Here is a 19,484-nt window from a genome sequence, read left to right on the forward strand (position 1 = left end):
TTAAAACGAAAATCATATATTATCTTAGCGGTCATTCTTATTATTTTCACAAAAACCAGTTATGGAATTATTTTCAAGCTAAATACCAATTTTGAGGAGAGAGAAAATATACAATGAAAAAGATGACGAATTGATATAACAACTTTAAGTTTTTCACTAATACAAGATACTCAAAAAGTCAAAATATGAAATTTCAAATATAAAACAAATATTAGCTAAGTACAAGCCAATGGTGCGTTGGTATAACAACTTTAAGTTTTTCATCACACCTATCAAACTTATATAATATAATTAATTTAAAAATTACCTAATTTCAAGCCAATGGGTACATTGGTCTAATAAGTTTTTTTTTAATATTATTCACTTTTGGTAATGAATACCACAACATTATCATGAGATGCTAGCCCCTTCAAGAAAATATGCAAATGTAATAATAATAGTAATGCAAGTTTATTTTATTACCAAACAAGAAATAAAAAGATGATTTTGTTGAAAAAAAATATCACACACCATGATTATGACTAGAGATTACGTATAACAAAAACAATAATAACTCAAATATTCAATTTTTAGTCCCAAAGTGGTTTAGGTAAGCTAATATGATAATCATAAAAAAATCATATCCATGACCAATACATACTAAAAGTATTTTTTAAAAAAAACAAAGTTAAAGTGAGAGAGGTAAAATAAGAGTTCATCTATATATATGTTCAAGAAATTGAATTAGGTAAAAAAAAATGAAAACCAATATATAAGCATCTGTCTACTTTAACTAATTTTGACATAACTATGATAATAAAGTTTGGAAAATTTAGATAAGATTAAACAAATTTAGATATAATAATTAAGTGTTTTTCAGACAACTTAAGGGAGAATTAAGAAAATGTCAGACAAGATAAGTTGTTTAAAGATAAAAATGGATATTTTTCTCACTACTAAAAAGTTAAGGTCAAGAGTACATTAAAACATTAATCTATGGCAATTCTCTCTCCAATTTATTGGATATATATTAATATATTATTCTATTATTGCGACTAAGAAGGTTGACAACCTTAGGCTTAGGGACTAGGGTCACTCAAATATTTTTCCACATTCTTACATTCAAATGAAACAAACGATATAAGTACATACACTTATGAACTTACGCTTGATACTAATATCATTTTTAAAGAAAATTCACACACTTTGAATTTGGCCCATTCTATAAAAATTATAAAATAAAAGAGTAGGAGAGAGAGTGAAAACATGACACATGTGCTTAAATTATAAAATAAAGCTTTCTTTAATTTTTATAATAGTTTGCGAATTATTTTGCAAGTTTTATGAAATATCCCAAAAAAAATATGTTGCGTGTATTAAGAAACTAAGAATAGTAATTATTTTTCTTCAATATAATCCAATATTCTTTAACTAATTATTCTTGCAAAAAAAAAAACTAATATAACTGTTCATAAATTTAACATCCTAAACTCAAATTATATATGAAAGTATGAGTGAATCATGAAGTAGTTGACATTATAGGATATCAATAATTATTTCTTATATGCATGATTAAATATAGTTTCCTTGCTAAAATAGATATTTCTCACTTATTCATCATTAAAGTTAAGCAGCGCCATGATTTTCTTATATAATTAATATTGTATAATACTCATTCAGTTAGATGAAATGGGGAATGATGTAAGAAAATATATCATCAAAATTGTGGTCATTTTAGGGAACTACAAGTAAAATAATTATCTTATAATTTTATATAAAAGTAATGTTACAATTTTTAAACCATAAATCGTGTGGACGATATTAGACTGGAAAGAGAGATATCTAATGAGCATTGCGACACTAATTTAGAAGGTGAATCAACAAGATGAGTTAATTGTCAAGCTTATATGTAAAAAAAAGGGGGATTTATAAGTATTCAAGTTTAATTGGTTTATAATAGAGTGAAACTGTTTTGAAAAGATCAAATAAAGTTATTGAATTGGAAAAGTTTTAATTTATTTAACTTTTTTTGGTTTTTTTTTTTCTTTGATGTAGAAGATAATATTCAAATGTACATCTTATAAAGAACCTATAAAACACACATATATTATACAAGTAGTGCGTATTTATATTTGTTTACATTTTCTAAATTAGTCTTAATGAATATTAAAACTTTAGTTCGCTTAATATATTCGAAAATTGGTTTTAGGAAGAAATTAATGAATAAGGGTTAATTGTGGACCATTGAAGTCATTGAGGTAGTCTTTGGGAGGTGAAAAGTAAATTGAGAAACCCTGTATTATACTCATTCCGTCAGATGGAATGGGAAATAAGGTATGATACAATATATCATCGAAATTGTGATCTTTCAAGTAGCAACGGGGAATAAGGTATTTAGGAAAAAAGTAGAGTGGGGAAACCCTGTATAATACTCATTCCACCAGATGAAATGGGGAATAAAGTATGATACAATATATCATCGAAATTGTGGTCATTTTAGGTAGCAACGTGGAATAAGGTATTTATACCCCGTATGGTACTCATTCCGTCAGATGGAACAAATTTCCTCTGAGGTTTCAAAAAAGGCAATTTTAGTTGGTCGTGTGTCAAAAGTCAAGGACAACCCCTATCGCATGGTGGGTTTGTATCTCCCGATACCAGTTCTCAGTCATGGCCAATTTTATGTAGCCATTTCTCAGTCATTGGTAAAAATTGCCTAATAGTACTCCTATATCAGAAAGATAATGGGAAGTCTAATACTTTAAGGCCATTTCGAGGAAAAAATGAAGATGTAATGTAGAGAGAGTTTCTGAGACGATTGACCCCCCCACTGGTTACTGGGATGAAAACCAAGTTCGTGCAAATTTTCTCCCTGTTGAGGCGGTTGAGATCCTTAACCTTTACCATCTCAACCCTTAGATGATGGCTTTCTATGGGGCTACACCAAAATTGGTATGTTCTACTAAATAAGACCATCACTTTATTAATTTTTTTAAGAATTCCCATACAGTTGTTGGCGATTCTATTGTATCGAAAGTGTGGAAGAAAATCTGGAATTCCAATCTTCCTCCTAAGGTGTTGTTGGCTTTACTTATGATGATATAATTGCTTCGACATATTATACTTCCTCCGTTCTTTTTCTACTGCAGCAATTGGGTTTTCACGCTTGCCAATGCTCAATTTTTACTATTAATATCTTTATTTATTATTTAGTAAAATTATACACATTTGATATTTTGAAAGTATATATCAAGACGAATCTAACAATACCCCACATGACTATATTTGTCTTTACATAAAAATAACAATATATAGTGAAGGGTATGATAGTGCATGAATAGTGTAAAAATCTCATTGTTATATTAGACTACGAACAGATGAAGTAGCTTCCTAAAACATTTTGTTTTGCTCTAAAAAGAAGTCTTCCAAAATATAGAATATCATGTATCTGTTAAACAACTTTATAATTAATATAAATGTGTATTTCTCTTAAACACAAAGTTTTTGATCAAGTAGACGTAAATAATCGTTTATATGTTTTCAATGTAGCAGATATATAAACATTTTTATTGTATTAAAGTTCCCGTGCATTATGCACGGGTCCAAAACCTAGTTATCCTATATATAATAGACCAAAAAGGATAATTAAAAGGAAGAAAAATAAAAGTTTGGATTATTTTGGGAAGGTACCCCAAATAGTTTGGATTATTCCAGAATAACCCAAAGTTGGGATTATTTTGAGCGGAACGGTCATAGTTGGGATTATTTCTGTCAATTTTTCCAAATAGTTTTACCATTGTGAAAACCTAATCTAACTTTCAGGTAGTCTGGATTGCAAGACCAACAACACCTCGGATGGCGTGCGTCGTGCGATATGCAAATCACTAGGTGGCACTTGTCACGCAAAACTGAGCAATTTTTTTTTAAAAAAATTGATGTCTAATGTCAAACGGCACAATTGAAGGGTAAAAAGGATGAGAATATATCTGCAGAGGCCATAGTTCAAGAGTTTCGTGATGAACCTGTTCCACAACCAAACCAAAATGACTTGGTCAATGAAGTTGGGGACGACGTGGACATTGAGGGCATGATTCAAGCGTTATATGATGATGAACCTGTACCAATTATGACCCGACCCGTTTGACCCGTTTGCCAAGGGCCAATTTTCCCAATAGAAAAACCAAGTAAAGCTAGCTTTAATATTTTCCAAACCAACTAAAAACCCACCCATTGTACATGCTCTTAGGATGAGATTTTCCTTGGAGCATCTACAATGGCATGATTTTAGTTGGTATTAAGATAGGAAGCCCAAGTTTTTAATAGTTTGGAAAAATTGACAAGAAAAATCCAAACTACGACCGTCGTTCCACTCAAAATAATCCCAATTATGAGTTATTCGAGAATAATCCAAACTATTGGGAGTACTTTTTCAAAATAATCCAAACTTTTAATTATCCTATATATAATAGACCAAAAAGGATCATTAAAGGAAGAAAAATAAAAGTTTGGATTATTTTGGGAAGGTACCCCAAATAGTTTGGATTATTCCAGAATAACCCAAAGTTGGGTTTATTTTGAGCGGAACGGTCATAGTTGAGATTATTTCTGTCAATTTTTCCAAATAGTTTTGCCATTGTGAAAACCTAGTCTAACTTTGAGGTAGTCTGGATTGCAAGACCAACAACACCTCGGATGGCGTGCGTCGTGCAATATGCAAATCACTAGGTGGCACGTGTCACGCAAAACTGAGCAATTTTTTTTAAAAAAATTGATGTCTAATGTCAAACGGCACAATTGAAGGGTAAAAAGGATGAGAATATATCTGCAGAGGCCATAGTTCAAGAGTTTCGTGATGAACCTGTTCCACAACCAAACCAAAATGAATTGGTGAATGAAGTTGGGTTAGTCTTACTTGGTTTTATATTCTCTCTCCTATTTTTATTATACCCCACTATATACTTTCTCCTACAATGTGTATTTTTATATGCAGTAAATGATTTAAATTAATAAAAGCTAATTAGATTACGTTAAATTAAATTACATTAAAAACTAATTAGCTAATTAGCTTACGTCAGATTAAATTAGCATATGCTAATTAGCTTATATTAAATTAAATTTTGAGGATTTTATGGGTGGTTTACTGGTTTGGATTATTTTAGGAGTATGAATAATTAGGATTATAAGTAATTTTAGGTAGGAGAGAGTAATTAGAAAAAAAAAATAGGTTGGGAAGAAGTGTAGTAAAATATATGAAATTATTGAAATTTTTTTAAAAAAAATATTAGTTGATTTTCTTGTATTAACGTTACAATTTTTTGTAACATTGAAATATAGAAGTTTAAAATCAGCACAAATATTGCTGAAGAAGCATGGTAAATTTGCACCCAAATCCACGTGGAAGCTCGCTACTTGGTGTTTAGTGGGTCACTGACATCAAAAGTAGCTTTGGGCCAGCTACTTTAATGAAGCAGCTGGAGTGCAGCGTTTTGTGCTCACCTTGCTTCTCTCTTTCTCCATTTTGTTCAATGCCTAGCATTTTACTCCCTCTGTTTTTTTTTATCATTCTCACTTTTCTGTGCGCGTCTTCCAATGCACGTTTTAAAATTCAAATATCTTTCATTATATATTAGTAAAAATTATGACGATTGAATATTAATAAAGTACTAATTGAGACGAATCAAACAAGATCCCACATGACTATGTTTTTTCTTATAAATTGAGAGCATTTGCGAAGATTCTCTCTAATCATGAATAGTGTCAAGATTCCAAGTGAGAAAGATAAAAAAAAAAACAGATTAAGTACATGTTTAAAATATAAAAAAAAAAATCAATTGTCCAGCTTCCTTTACCACGCAGGGAAAAACTATTGGTCCTTTGCACTCCATCCGAGGTGTGTACGGTCTGGAAATCCAGACCAACCAACCCCAAGGGCCAATTTCCCCAATAGCAAAACCAAGTAAAGCTAACTTTACTATTTTTCAAACCAACTAAAAACCCACCCATTGTACATGTTCTTAGGATGAAATTTTTCTTGGAGCATCTACAATAGCATGATTTTAGTTGGTATTTAAATAGGAAGACCAAGCTTTAAATAGTTTTACCATTGTGAAAACCTAGTCTAACTTTGGGGTAGTCTAGATTGTCAAACCAACAACACCTCGGATGACGTGCGTTGTGCGATATGCAAATCACTAGGTGGCACGTGTCACGCAAAACGAGCAGTTTTTTTTTAAAAAAAAATTGATGTCTAATGTCAAACGGCACAATTGAAGGCCAAAAAGAAAGAGAATATATGTGCAACCACGCGTTTTGCTTCTTTGAGTTGATAAAAAAAGGAAGGGGATGTCAGTCATTACTATCACACAAATAAAATAGATCCGCGTGGCTCTTATTTGTTGCAGCTAATTGCAGATTTTTTTTTCCTCTTTCATTTACAATGGTTATTTTAAAGGCAAATTTTTGCAAAGGTAATAAAACAATTAGTTTATAATTTAACCAAAAAAATTGCAGCAACAACTCTAAAATATTTTCACCTATAAATTAAGCACAAATTTGATATATTTTACCACACTTCTTCCCAACCTGTTTTTTCTTCCTAATTTAACCACAAAAAAAAAAATACAACAACAGCTATAAAATATTTTTACTTATAAATTAAGCATAAATTTGATATATTTTAGCATACTTCTTCCCAATTCGTTTTTCTTCCTAATCACTTTCTCCAACCCAAATTTAGTTGTATTCTTTTTACGTGATTTAATTAGCATAATTTAATTTAATTACCATATATTATTTTAATATATTTTAATTAGCATAATGACTTATTAAAAAACGTTAGTTAAATTAAATAACAAATTATTAAATTGAGAATTTGATTCTAATAATCCAACCTTTTGGTCGTTCGCTTAAATTAATTCTACCTTTTAATTAATTTTTAATAATCCAACCGTTTAGCACGATCCGCTCATATTGAGCCGTGACCTGTTGAAACATGTTGTTGACCATTGGAATAGGTTAATTGAACACGGGTCCTGTTCTAATTCGTTCTAATCTAATTAATCAATTTTAATTAAAATATTTAAAATAAATAATCATCAATCGCACCACATCACCCCCACCCAACAACACCCCTACCCCCCACCACTGCCAGCACTCCCACCCCACCCCCACCCCCACCCCCACCACTGCCACCATTGCCACCCCGTGCCAACAACCCCATTTTGCCCCCTTCTTTAGGTTTGTAAATCATAGACTATTATTGTAGAACAACTCAAATTCACCAAAACAACTTTAATTTTTGATCAAACCTTAATATTTCCATCACAAAATAACAAAACTTAATCCAACTATAGTATTCATATTGGAATTTATACAAAAAATTCATTCAACATTTCAACCAAATAAATAGAGGTGTGAGAAGAAGGAAAGGTAGCAGCTGAGGTAGAACCGATCGAGAAGAGAAAGTTAAGAGGAGGAGTAATATCGGCTGCCATAATTACCGATGATGTCGAACAATAACACTGCCAGTTTCAGGCAGCAACATCAACAACAACAGTCATGTCACCCATCGACCCATTAGATGCGTGACTAAACTCGAGGAAGGAGTCGAAGTCCAAGCGCGATCAGGGGTGGGGGATGGACATTGGTCGCAGGGGGTTGGAAAAATTGTTCGTAGAGGTGGGAATTAGGGTCGCACGATCGCATGGGTAGAGGATGAGCGTCACAACCTTTCAGGCAGAGGGGGGGTGGTGCTCACATGGGGTGGCATCGTGCTTGCAGGGGGTGGAGGAGTGGTTAGGCGTTGGTGAGCGGTGAGAGGTGGTGAATGGGAGGAAGAAAGTGAGGGAGGTAAGAGAAAGATTAGATTAGGAAATAGAAAAATAGGAAAACAAAAACAAATGAAAATAAAAATAAAAATTAAAAAAATTAATTTTACGGCTCAATATGAGCGGATCTTGCTCAAAGGTCGGATTAATGAAAATAATCAAAAGGTGAGATTAATTTGTGCGAACGGCCGAAAGGTTGGATTATTATAATTAATTTTTCCTTATTAAAATGCATAAATATAAATGCATATATCACTAATTAAAATATGAATACAAATTATCTAGTACGGTCCATATAGAAATAATTAAAATTGGTAGGAAATAGATTATATGATGGGCTATAGCAAAAGTAATAGAAACAAAATAGAAAAAACCAATTAAAGCTAGCCCACGCATTGTGAGAAAAAAAAAAGAAGATAAGTTGGGGGAATTTAGTGGAATGTGAAGTGTAGGAAGGAGGAGAGGAGAGGAGAGAGAAAGGAAAAATGGTAAGACCAACTAAAGCTAGCCAAGCCATTGCTTATGTTATTATCATCCCCTCACTTTCAATGAGTCTGATATGTAAGGCTAGCTATTAAATCGCGAGAGGTGTAATAAGATCCTTCTTCTTACCTACCAAAACAATATAATGGGAAAAAGGAGGGTGGATCGAAATGGTAAAGTTGGATTATAGGATCGTATAATCTATATTTTATTATCAATGACTAGATACATATGTAAAATTATTATTTTTGGCCCCCTCTAAAATATATATCTGGTTCCTCCATTGGGTAGAACAAGTTCTAAGCCCAATCCATTTGCTTCTACCCTCCCAGGCCCAACTTCACAGATAGGCTCAAAAGCAAACCCCACTAAAATCAAAGGGCAGGAAAAACTGAACCCAAAAAAACAGCACCAAACCCAACCAAGGAAAAGACAAACTTCTAAGTCCACCCCAACTAAACAACATGTCACACAAACCCAGCCCACGGAAGAACCTACTAACTCCCAAGGCACCACCTTCACCGAGCCCAATGAAACCCAACCAACCAACTCATTGCACCCAAACCCAACCTAGCCCACATAAACCTAGCCCATACAAACCACCCAAACCCAGCCCACATAAACCCAGCTTACTCAACCCACCTAAACCACATAATCACATCAAAACCCTAGAAATAGAAGAGTCCAAAAGGCAACAGCTAATAGGGAGGTACCTTCCAACCATCACAAAGACAACAACACAGACAACCCTCCCCTCGCCAAACTGTAGAAGAAGAAGCAAGGGTGATGAAGATAATGTGCATGAGGAGGGTTTTTTTCCTGATTTAGATGATGATGTTGAAGAAGAGAGTTATCTGCACAGGGCTTACAGGAATGGGAAGTTGTTCACTGACAATCATTTGGTCAGATAGAGCTACATCAATGACATCTGTTCTTGGACAAGGAACATATGGTGCAAGTAGTTAGGGACTTCTCTGTATAGGTAGGGGGTTGATTGGGTGAGGTTGAAGGTTGATGCAAAGAGGTACACTGTGATCTGTGCAAATGAAGATTGTGGTTGGAGACTGCATGCCTCTGCCTTGCCTAATAACTAACATGGGCTATTAAGTCTCTAAGTGAGCCTCATTTTTGTCATAGACTTGAACATAACCCAATGGCTGGTGTTAAGTGGCTTACGGGGAAAATAGTGGATCGGGTGAGGGCTAATTTTGAAGTTTCATGTCAGTCACTTGTTGATTTGGTGTTGGAGAAATTTGGGGTAATTGTGCACAAGTCTACTATGTATAAGGCTAGGACTGAAGTTGTTAAACAAATTCAAGAAACACATGACGAATCTTATGATCAGTTGCCCCATTATGTATGTATCATTAAGGAGAAAAACCCTAATGTCTTTGCCTTCATCAGTTGGATTAATGAAGGACCTGCTACTCCACTAACATTCAAGAGGATTTATGTTAGTTTTGATGCTATGTTCATGGGTTTATGAAAGGGTGTAGACCACTAATTAACATTGATGGTTGCCATTTGAAAGGGAGCTTCAATAGTTGCTTACTATCTGCAATAGCCCTAGATGAAAATCGACAGATATTTCCATTAGCATATTCAGTGGTTTGTAAGGAGAGTTCAGATAATTGGTACTACTTCTTTAGGAGTTTAAGGCTAACCTTGGCAACAGCAGACAAGGATAATTAGACGTTTATGAGTGACAAAATGAAGGTACTGCACTTTCCATTAATTTCCTAAGAGTTTTTTCAACTTCTTTGCTTGTTTACAATATCCTAATCTGTTGCTCAATTAATCAGGGGGTTGAAGCTTCATTGAAAGCAATACTTTTGTAATTAAGTGACTGGTCCCCACCCATTGACAATATTTTATGATGCAGGGAAAGTATAGTGGACCATATTTTGAGGCCTTCTGGCAAGCTACTGATGCCTACAATAGATGGGTCTCTAACAGGGTAATGACGAAGATCAAGAAGCGTGATGTTGAAGCTTATGAGTATCTTATGAAAATATCATTGAATGTGTGGGCCAAACACAAATTTGACACCACCCTTTGCTTTGATGATAATACCAACAACTTCACATAATCATTTAATACCACCTTGGGCCTTGATAGAGTTAGACCTATCATGGGATTGCTAGAAGGTATGACTACCTAACTTTTACTTTTTTTTATATATTTTTTTGCTTTCAGCCTTGAACTAACACCCATTATTTGCCTTGTATTGCAACCATTAGAAGAAGTTGCATGGTTAGAATAGCAACAAGGCATGCATTGTAACACCACGAATCACTAGTAGAAAAACGTTGATTTGCATCGGACCTGGGACCCCTATTTGCGTCGGACTTGGGTCCTACGGCACAGGTCTCGACGCAGATGACTTATTAACGATCTGCGTCGTATGCAGAAACGACGCATATATTTTAGCTATTTGTGTCGCACGTTGTATACGGTGCGACGCAAATTGCTCTTCACAGTCCACAAACTACACACTACAAGCGGAATTTGCGTCGCACATTGCACAGAGTGCGACGCAAATCAGGTAATTTTATTATAAAAAAAATAGAACCTGCGTCGCACAGTATTGAGTGTGCGACCCAAATTGGTAATTTTATTTTAGAAAGAATACACGAATGGATGCATTAATCTGAATCATGAATACAAGAAATACAAGAACAAAAGGATGCATTAATCTGAATCAGGTAATATTATTACAAAAAAATACACGCACGATAATTTTACATACAAACAAGAAATACAAGAACAAAACCATGAATGCATTAATCTGAATCGAAACAACGAAAGAAGTACAAGAATGAAATGAGCGAGGAACGCAAATTTGAATAGAAATTACAAGAAAACACAGGAAATGAGTCTGTTTTCTACTAGTGCTCGTTGCTCTGTTTCGTGAGCTACCAAACCGCATCTGTTCGTGGCTGTTGTCGCTACTGTTGTTGTGGGCGTTGCTGCTGCCGCTCTGTTTCAATCTTCCTCCTCATGCTGCTTGTGTTTTTTAAACAAAAAAAACGAAAAAAATGAAAAATGAAAAAGAAACGAAAGGTCATCAGTAGAAAGTTTTAATTTTTAGATCTAAAAATGAAAAAATGAATTTTCAGATCTGAAAATTAAAATCGAAAATCGTAAACAAATCAGCAAACGAATGGCGATTTCTATTATAAAACCCTAAAAAAATCGTACCTGTGTAGTCGCCGAAAAAAAAGCCAAATCGAGTAGTTGGAATCAATTTCTTCAATGGCGATTTCGAGTGTTTACCAAAAAAATCGAGTAGTTGTGCTCCATTATTATTTACCTTGGTTGTGTTCTTCAATAGCGATTTTAATGGCGCCGTCATCTTGTTGGGAGAGAGAGAGAATTGCGTGTGAGAATCTCAATGGTGATTTTGGGGTTTAGAGGAGAGGAGGAGAGACGCTGAGTTGAGAGAGAGAGAGAGAGAGAGACGAGAGGGAGAGGCGCTGAGTTGAGAGAGAGAGAGAGAGAGGCGCTGCGTTGAGAGGGAGAGAGAGAGGCGCTGAGTTCATGAGAGAAGAGAAGGAGGCGCTGAGACAGTGGGAATGTGAGGGAGAGTTTAAAAATTTTAGGGTTAGGGGCCCAAGTAATTTGCGTCGGATGGGCCTAGAGGTCCGACGCGATTTAGTCTTTTGCAACACATCTTAAAGACGTGCGACGCATATTGGTCTCCGTTTCTCCACACTACAACGCAATAATATGCGTTGCACCACAGCAACATGCGACGCACAAAGACAATATGCGTCGCACACACAGAGGGTGCGACGCAGATTGCTCGTATACCTGATATGTTTGTTGATGTTTGCGTCGTACACTGTGTTGCGTGCGACGCAAATAGGGTTTTTGCGTCATTTCCGTTTCAGTGCGACGCACATCAGGGGATGCAAATCGTCGTTTTTCTACTAGTGAATTTTCGCTAATAATTTCTTCAATTTATTTTCCTTTAATTATTATTTTCCGTTAAAATTAGAATATTTTACTCCTTAAAAATATTATATCTTATACTATTTGTTTTCTAACTTTTTAAAATGTTATATCTATATAATTTATTTTATTAGAATTATATATTTTATAGTATTTAAATTTGTGCGTTTGAGCTACATTTTTCACCTTATCGATTATTGTCGCGTTTTGACGGTTTATGTAACGAAAAGTGGGCTGACAACCCTTGATGTTGAGGTGGTCGAAATTCAATGGAAAAGAAGAGGAGCTGAAGAGTTTAATTTGATTTTTGTAACATTTGTAACTCCCTTATATTATGAATCTTTTTGTAACCCCCTCTTCTTTACTCCCTTTTGACCCACCTTTGGAGCTGATTCTAAACAGCCAGAAACTTTGACTTCATCCGTCCATTGAAGGAAAAAAAAAGGAAGAAGAGAGAAATCATACCTTATTCTTCACACAAAACCCTTCATTCTTCCTTCATTTTCTTGCACTAAAATATATGTCCTTCTCCATTCTTAATCCTAAGTTGCTAAGTACGATTTTGAGTTGCTAGGAGGCAAGCTTTCAAAGCACGTTCCCGCGCAAGAGGAAGAACGGTAGTTGGTTGGCACTTGGAGTCACACCTCCAGTTGGCCCAGGTAACTAATGGTGTTCCTAGAGCGAATAGTATTTCTATAGGAACTATGATTGTTTTTAATAGTTAAGTGGGTTAGTATCATGCTAGGAGTTTGGGTAGGAAAAATTATGTGCTTAAGTGTGTAGTTTTCTTGCCAAATTCATGATATTCTTGTTTGATAATCATAATTATAATCAGGACCGTCTCATAAAATTAGGGGTCCTGTGCTAAAATAAAATTATAAAGATTAAATATTTTGGTAAATAGAAGGAGCCAGAAGAGTTATAAATGAGCCTTTTTGAAGAATAGGAAAAGAAGAAGAAAACCACCAAATAGAAATTAATCTCTTTATATTTATAATTAGATTTAGTTTTTTTTTTCTTTGGACGGACAACTAGCATAATTGGACTCTTATTTTTCGGGGGCTCTGTGCAGTTGCTCACCCTGCACATGGCCTTAGCCACCTCTGATTATAACTACCTTGTTTTTTTTTTTTGCTATGCTCATATTTGTATAGTTCTATTTTCATGATTAACAGGAGTTATGATGTTTGTATAACCTTGTTTCTAAGCCTGTTTTACGTGAAGTATATAACTGTATAAGGTGTGTTAAAGGTAGATCGTTGTGAGTTATGTTGGTGAAGTTCAGAAGTCTTTGTAGTTGGCGTTGGAGCTCACTATTGTTGGTGCTAAGTAATTGTTGTCTCTTGTTATTAGTGGGTTGTTGTTTTATCTTTTGCTCTTCCTTATTTGCTTGCTAGTTTTGAGATGATGTTTTTTTTTGTTTTGTTTTGTTTCATCAGTGATATAGTATCATGAGTGTAATGCTTGGTAGGGCAGGTGGATGGCAAAAATCATGTGTTTGTGATGTGTTTAAATAAATTTCTAGTTTTACTATTAAATGATTTCATGATTTTCTTAGTAGTAATTTCATGATCATTTTTTTATTGTCGCCGCTTCCTATGGCTAGCTTCTTACGTGTTGTTCTTTGTGAGCTATGTGAGGATATTATTATGTATGATCAGGTGGTGCTCATGTTCGATGCTTTAGTATCCATGTTATGTACTTGAGTTTATATCTATATTTTTTTTTTTTTTTTTTTTTTTTTTGATAAGGAAAAGAGACTTAGGAAGACCCCTTAATCAGGAGGCCACCCTAAAACATCCTTGCGGACGCACATGGAAAGATCAAAATCATAAGGCGGGTAGAAAAGCTGCAGACCATCCAAACCATGACCCCTGCTAGCCAAAAGATCCGCAACTTTGTTAGCTTCCCTAAAGCAATGATGTACCTGAAAGGACCCAAACAAGGGGAGATTAGTCCTAATATCAAGCACAATATTATTAATTTCCCAAGGAATTTTCCATATTTTTCTTATAGCGTTAATGACAGCTAAATTATCACCCTCGATAATCAAGTTAGATATATTAAGGGATAAAGCTGCCGAGATACCCTCCTTTAGGGCCCAAGCCTCAGCTTGAAGAACCGAAGCACTATAACCAAGGGACTTAGACCCTGCAAGCATTACCTCACCACCAGCATTCCTAATAACAAAACCCAGAGCTGTTGAATTGGAAGAAAGCTTAGAACCGACAAAGTTTAACTTAAAGAAATTCTGGGGAGGGGGGGACCAGAAAGAATCAGGGCCAGTCCTAGCAGAACGCCTTCTATCCATGGGGCAGTGGGAAATAGAAGGGGAAGGGTGCCGAGTGTCCGAAGTGAGAGCTTTGGACCAATCCAAAAAAATTTTAGCAATAATGGCACTTGCTTTACGAGATGAAACCACCTCATTATTAAAAATAAGCTTATTCCTGAAAAACCAAATAAACCACCACACAAAGGAGAATTTAGCCACTTCACTTTTACAAGATAAAGACAGACAAGCTTCTAAAGCAGAACGAAAGGAAGACAAATCAATGGACGCTAGACAAATATGAGGCACAGGCCAATCAAAGGAAGCTTTAAGATGGGAAAAGACATCTAACGTGAAAGGACACGCAAAACAAAGATGACCAATAGATTCACTGGCATTTGAACAGAAAACACACTGCTGGGGAAGGAAAACATGACTTCTCTCAAGTCTGACTTTTGTCGGGAGACCATCATTACAAGCCTTCCACAGGAAATTTTTAATTTTTGGAGGAATAATAAGATTCCAAATCCATTTATACTCGACATTGTCCATCTTAGTACTGATCAGACCTTGAGCCAACAGGGCTCCACTTTTAACAGAATATTCACCATCCGCAGTAAGACCCCAAACCAAGGCATCCTGTTGGGGAGAAGAAGGCAAATAAATAGAGGAAATATGGGAAACTATATTAGGGGGAACCAAAGACAACAGTAGTTGAGTATTCCAGTTGCCATTGGCTGTTAAGCAGTCTTTAACCAGGAAATTAGCAGTCTCTGGAGTTGGGGTAATAATAGAGTCCAAAGGGTATTGGAAAGCCCAATTGTCTGACCAAAATCTAACACAAGAACCATCACCAATCTGCCATCGTAAATGAGTTTATATCTATATGACTATATGTTTGATTAAGTTAGTTTTAGTATTATAAATGTGGTTATGTTATATTTGGCATGTATGATGAACTATTATGGCTATGGTTATGGCTATGGTTATGCTTACATAGTGATTTAGTTTTCTTTTCAAAGTGGTTGGGGTAAATTGTGTTTTCGAGATAATAATAATAATATTATTATTATTTGAGAAGAATGTTATTTTGAATTGAAATTCTTGGGTTGAGATCCTAGATTTCTACTGATTTGGTGTAAGGCCTTAAGAGCGTCCGTGTAATTTGATGATTGAGTATTATTTTATTATTATTGTTTGAGAGCAAGATTATCAGGAGGGACGTAATCCCGAGGTGAAGAACATGCAAACCATAGGGCGTAATCCTAGGTATACCTTGGTTTTGTTGTCGTCCGAGAGGTCGGTGGGGACGTAATCCTACACCGCATCGGGAGTATGGCCATTCTTAGACACAGGTAGTAGGGAACGTAACCCATAGGCTCTCTGGAGGTTGTCTGACATTACCATAGGAAGTGGGTTGTCCACTAGCGTTCAACTCTCTCTCTCAAACTAATTATATTTTTTTTTATTACTTTAAACTTTGATGGTTTATGGTATTGATACTTGAGTTAAGATATACTTCCTCCATTTCTAAATAAGTGCAACATTTGCATAGTGTTTACTATTCACAGTTTAAACTTTAATTAGCTTTGGTGATTTACATTATAGGAAAAACATAGTCATGTGTGATCTTGTTAGATTCGTCTGAATGTGAATTTTTTTAATATCAACTTTTTATAATTTTTACTTATTGATAATTGAAGATAGTAATGATTAAAATAATGCATTGGCAAACGTGAAAACAAGAAGTGTTGCACTTATTTAGAAACGGAGGAAGTATAAGTTATTTATCCATGTTGTTTATTTTGTTAGCTTTACTCTATTTATATTAAGCATGTTGTTTTGTCTTTGTTTGAGTGTTATATTTGATTATTTGGAGTGTGCTATTGAGATGTTTTTGTATAACTTGATTATTAAGGCTTTTATAACTCTTATACGGATCCTAATTGGGCTGGGAGAGCTGTTAGTTACTCCCCACTGATTGTGGATGTTGTTGTTATATTTTGTAGGTAAAGATGAAGAGTATCCCTTTTTGGTTGTGGGTTGTGAGATAAAGACTTATTAGGCTCAAGACATCTTTTTATTTCTTATTTTTGTTAGTTTGGGTTCATGAGCTTGTTTTGCCTCCTTTTGGATTCTTTTGTTTTAAATTGATTTGGAATTTGAATTTCAAGTTTGATTAGTAATTTAGTATATTATGAACGATAGAGTGACATATCCGTCTTGACGATATTTCCGCTATCGTCTTTTCTTTAATAAAATCTCAACATCTTTTCTATTTTGTCTTATCAAAGGACGGAGTGTTACAGGCAACATATGAAGATTGGTTAGGACATGAACTAACACCCTATGCCAAGGAGCACTAAGGAAAACCTCAAAGGATTCTAGAGGCTGCTAGTTGCATATGTCTAGCAAAGGAAAGTGGGAGGTTGTTGAGGGCAAGACATCATTCCCTTTGGATATGAATGTCATCTCTTGTATGTGTGGAAGGTGGCAAATGAAAGGGATACCTTGCAATAGGGGTGAGCAGAAATTTCGAGTACCCAGACCCGATCCCGGCATGGACTTGTTGGGTCCAGACCCGATCCCGGCATGGACTCGTCGGGTCCAGACCCGATCCATCTGGGTCCAATCCAAAAAATGGACCCGATTGCCTCCGGTTCCAATTCTGGTTAGAATTTTGTCGGACTCGGTACCCGTGGGTACCCGGTTTGACCGGTTCCGGCTCTATGTACCCAATTGGAGCGGGTCTGGGTCCGGGTACCCGATACTTAGAATTAGTTTTTATTTCATATACTCGTATAAAATTAGTAATAGGATAATAGTTGTTAAGTAAAAAGTTAGTACTTAGTAGGCCTTTAGGCCCATTTAATTTTTTATAGCTCAATTGCCCCATCTTAGTATGTTGTTAAACTTACAACTGGTACCCAGTTCTGGAACTGGTACCCACCGGTTCCGAGTCCAAAAATTCAGGACCCCGTTGGACCAATTTCAATTCCAGTTTTTAATACCCACTGCGCCCGGGTCTGGATCCGGGACTATGAAATTCTACCGGGTACCCGATTGTACTCACCCCTACCTTGCAAGCATGCTCGTAGGGTTTTAACAGCAACATGCTCAATCTTTCTCCATTTGTCTCCCATTACTACACATCCGCCATGTACAAGACAACTTATCAGTTGAATATTGCACCCATGCCTAATCCCTCCCAATGGGTACCTATAGAAGTCCCTATTATTGCACCACCTAGGGTGAAAAGGATTGTTGGCAGACCACCTAGAAATAGAAAGAGGCAGCTTGATGAGCAAAGGAAGGGGAAGAGTTCTGTCACCATCAGGTGTACAAAGTGCAATGAGCTTGGACATAACAAGAGGAGTTGCATGGGAGGCTTGACTGCAGCTCAGGAGAGAGCAGTAGGTCGTGGAATAAAGAGGAAGAGTGCAGGTGTGGAGGAGGGTGTCTCCACACAACCTACTACTGAGAGTGAAGGCGGCAACAAAAGAAAGGGAAGAAAACCCAAGAAGGCAAAGTAAACAATTGCAAGCTCTTCACAACCAACTTAATCTTCTGTTTTGGTCCTTTCATTAGAAAATTAAGGCGTTTTTTGGATGATGAAACATGTAATTAACAACTTTGGGCAGTTTTTTGGATTACTTGTGATGTGTATTTAATAGTATTTATCAAATTAGGGCATTTTTTTTGGATACAAACAATGTTATCTAATTAATAGTATCAATTGAAGGCACTTTGTGAAGATATAACATTGAAAAATTTGCACAAAATTGCAAGATAAAGATTGTTCTTTTATTCATTTCATTGATAGCAAGAATACATACATCTTAATCTATTACATCTGAATCAAACAAACAACCCCACCCAAGTGAAAACAGCAGTCCTGCATCTTAATTAACACACTAATAATCACAATAAACAACCCCCAACCCATTAACCTAATGAAAAAAGTCATCTCATCAATCTTCTTCTGAAATCATACAAGGTCTTCATGACTTTGTCTTCACCACATTCACCCAATCCCCCCCCCCCCCAATTTTGTTAAACCCCCTTTAAATACTTTTGGTGTCACCAAAAACAGTGGTTGTCACAATGTACACACTTGCAGTATAATTTGTAATGGTTGACTCTGAATTCAGAATCGCGAAGTTCCATCTTCTTCCTGCACTTGTTGTATCTTCTTGCTTCATACACAAGATAATCTACAATTTCACCAACAATTTCAGAAGAGGACGACATTTTAGGGTTCTTAATTTTTTCTGGAACAGAGCAAAGAAGAGAGAGGAAGAGAGAATTGGGAAAATTAACATTAGATTAGGTTTAAATTGGTTGAAGATGGAGAACAAACCTATTTGAGCACTATCTATACAAATATATTAAAAGGTGTGCGAAAACAAGAACCTGTGCCACGTGGCGCTCTCTCTAGGGAGTTTTAGTTCATGTAATTCATGTACAATAAAAAAATATAGAAATTGCATAGTATATAATTTGATCTCAAGATTTCAAGTACATATACTAAAGTTCTTTTTTCGAAAGGACATATACTAAAGTTCTAACCACTAGGTTAAGTTGTATTTAGTGTTATTATCATAAATTATTATATTAATAAATGAAATTTTTTCTTGCCCGGGCTATAAGTTGTATTTAGTGTTATTATCATAAATTATTATATTAATAAATGAAATTTTTTCTTACATGGAGCATAGTCTGGGCCGAATAACTAGTTTAAAAACCTAAAATGATTATATCGCACCTTTAATGCAAACCACTTAACGTTTGTTAACCTGCCAACTCAAACATAAACCTCAAGAATATTTGAGGAATCTTCAGATGTGAAAAGTAATTTGAAAATTATATCAATATCAGGACTACCGAGGAAATTTCCCTAATCTCTATTATATAAGCCAAGGGAGGAGGTGTTGTGTCCTCTTTTGAAGTGACTAAAATACCCTTAATAATCT

Source organism: Beta vulgaris, chromosome 3 (genome assembly GCF_026745355.1).
Source record: "Beta vulgaris subsp. vulgaris cultivar EL10 chromosome 3, EL10.2, whole genome shotgun sequence".
NCBI classification, from domain to species: domain Eukaryota; kingdom Viridiplantae; phylum Streptophyta; class Magnoliopsida; order Caryophyllales; family Amaranthaceae; genus Beta; species Beta vulgaris.